This window comes from Rousettus aegyptiacus, unplaced genomic scaffold (genome assembly GCF_014176215.1).
Source record: "Rousettus aegyptiacus isolate mRouAeg1 unplaced genomic scaffold, mRouAeg1.p scaffold_m13_p_8, whole genome shotgun sequence".
Classification (NCBI taxonomy): Eukaryota; Metazoa; Chordata; class Mammalia; order Chiroptera; family Pteropodidae; genus Rousettus; species Rousettus aegyptiacus.
In genome coordinates, this window is record NW_023416311.1 from 36,567,626 (window position 1) to 36,570,723 (window position 3,098).

A 3,098-nucleotide genomic window follows, 5' to 3' on the forward strand; every position below is an offset into this window, starting at 1 on the left:
AGGTTTGTTCAAAATCCTCAAATCAATTAACAGAAAATTGATTTAATAAAAATTATCTGACCATATCGTAGATGCAGAGAAAAGCATTTGACACAATCCAACATTCATTAATGATAAGAACTCTCAGGAAGGTGAGGATAAAGGGAACATACTTTAAAATAACAAAGGCCATATACTATGTTGAATAAAAGTGGTGAAAGTGGGCATCCTTGTCTTGTTCCTAATCTTAAAGAAAAAGCTTTCAGCTTTTTATAATTGACTATGATGTTAGCTGTGGGTTTGTTATATATAGAACAGAGAATGTCTCAAAAGGCAATTTAGACTTTTATACAATAATAAAAAAAAAAAAAAGACAAACAAATAAATAAAAAACCTCATTATGGGAGTAATTTGGTTAAATGTAAGTTTATAATCCACCTCTCAAAGTATTCATGTTGTTAACTACGTTAACAATCTACTTACATTTTAGCATGTTATTAAAACATTTTAATAAACTTAAATATATTAGGAAAAATAATTTTCAGAGGTTATTTCAACCAGCTAGGTAATAAACACTTTAAGTGTTACAGAATAACTTCCTTTTCATTATTCTTTAAAGTTAACAAATCTAGCTAAAAAGCTCAAGTAAAAGAGACTTGTTGTAGATGTTCAAATGCAACAATGTTGAAGAAGATAATTATGACAAGGAGTAGACAATGTGGGGAATGAAAAAATTCTAAATCTGTGAAAATTACTTACAAGGAATACAAAAACAATTTTTTAATAAATCCAATTAACTTTTTGTAATTTAATTTACCTTTGCTTTGCTTAGTTATTATTCCTTCACAGTTTTGTAATAGGACCTGAAGCTATTAGAATTTGGTCCAGATAATAAAGTTTGATGCGTTGCTTGAAATCTCTGTTAATTTTAAGTTCTAGCACTATAAAGCAACCATTTTGGGTTATTAAGAATTAAAAAATATAATATATGATAAAACTTAATTTATCAACTAAATTTTTCAATTGCGGTCAATAATTTTCAGAGATGGACACCATCATCCCTCTCATTCCGTACCATAATCCATTTCATGTGACTTTTCAATACCTCCTATCTAATGCAGAATCTATTTTCACATCCTTCAATCTGGGCTGGGCTTGCAACATGCTATGACCAACAGAATTCAACCAAAGTAAAGTTTCATGACTTTCCAGTCTAGGTTTCAGAGGCCTTTCCCCTATCACTCTCTTGGGATGTGGTGCTTCTATATGAGAAAACTGAGACTCCTTGATGATAAATGACCACATTGAAAGAAGAGCTAAGGTGAAAAGCAGAAATGCACTAGAAACAGGAGTAGGGTCACTGTGGAAAATAAAGAAAAAATTGAGAGGTCACATGACTGCATCTTTATGTGTAATTCCAGGACAAATTTCTGACTCATCTGATCAAAAACACATAAAATGATTGTCATCTTAAGATACTATTATATGCGGGCGCAGTCTGTTATGCAGCAATAGATAAATAACACAAATTGGGAGTTAGTAGTATAACAAAAACTTAAAACATGTGGCACTGGATTTGGGATCGGGCAGCAGGAAAGGGCTGGAAGACAGAGGGAGCTAAGAAGGATGAATAAATGACAAACTGTTATGGAGACTGAAACAAAGAAAGGTGTCACCAGAGTTTCAAAAATGGAAAAATGAGCTATGCACTGGCAGAAACAAATGGCAAACAATAGGACTTGAGGGATGCTGGAAGTTAGAAAATTTCATTAATGGATTTTTTTTTATCTCGACAAGGAGACTACCTGTCTAGAATGATGAAAGTGCCAGTTGGGTTCTTCCCACTGAGAATGCCAGGGTACATACAGAATTTAAATGGAACACTGAGGAATGCAGATATGGAAGGAGAAAAAACATTCTCATCTCCCATCTCTCTAGTCTTCAAATATTTATTAAAGAAATGGTATTAAGGTAAAGATCAAATCAAGATTTTAGCTGTAAAATTTGTTTAGAGTTCAGAATGACTAAAGATCATGCTTACAGACTCCTTTAGCTTGATAAAAGGGTTTGAAATAATATTATCCCATAGCAGCCAACCACATCCAAAACAGAGGGAGATGAGTTTAGAAATAATTTTGGATGTCACTCTGGGGCATAGAGATTCATAGAAAATTAACAACATTTTCGTAAGACAGATGTCCTGGCCAAAGCATTGCCAGCTTCGACAATAAAGCCTGGGGCAGTTAAAAATTAACAGTAGGCTCTGAGTTGCCAATTTTCTGAAGGGCAGAAATCAAGTTAAGAAAGCTGCTCAGTACAAACATGGGCCATTTCTTACAGAAAAGGAGGTAATTCTTGGAGAACTTGGCCAAGAAACATGGGGAGCTTCCTTTCTCCCTCCTGGCCATCTTAGCAGCTGCTCTTGGTTGAGGGCTGTCCTGCATCTAAAGCAGAAAGATGGTGGTCACAAAGAAAACAAAAAAGTCCCTGGAGTCCATTAACTCTAGGCTCCAGCTTGTTATGAAAAGTGAAAAGTACATTCCGAGGTATAAGCAGACTCTGAAAATGATCAGACAAAGCAAAGTGAAACTAGTCATCCTCACCAACAACTGTCTAGCCTGAGGTAATCTGAAATTGAGTACTATGCCATGTTGGCCAAGACTGGTGTTCATCACTACAGTGATAATAATATTGAATCGGGCATAACATGTGGAAAACATTACAGAGTATGCACACTGGCTATCATTGATCAGGTGATTCTGATATCATTAGAAGCATGCTAGAATAGACTGGTGAAAATTAAATCATGCAAACTTTTTCTTTAATAAAACTGGGCAGACTTTGTTTTAAAAACTGGAGGAAAAAAAGAGAGAGAGATATGGGGAACAATGGATTAAAGGAACAACTCCTGGGTAGCAGAATGGGGCCATAGTCAAAGAACATTTGCTGACTTTGATGTAGGGGGACCTGGACACAGGTCCACCACTTATATTGGAAATGCATTGGAGGAGCTGCAGCCTAGAAGCTTCTTTTGCACCTGGATCAGGTATACACCTTGTGTTTGCAATGATACACCACAAAATCATTCTACTACTAACAGTCAATAATGCTCAACATTA

The 3,098-nt window shown here is 35.2% G+C and overlaps 1 pseudogene; it reads left to right on the forward strand.

The window, feature by feature from the left end:
- Positions 1–2,436: 2,436 nt before the first annotated feature.
- LOC107511133 lies at positions 2,437–2,782 on the forward strand (annotated as a pseudogene).
- Positions 2,783–3,098: the final 316 nt, after the last annotated feature.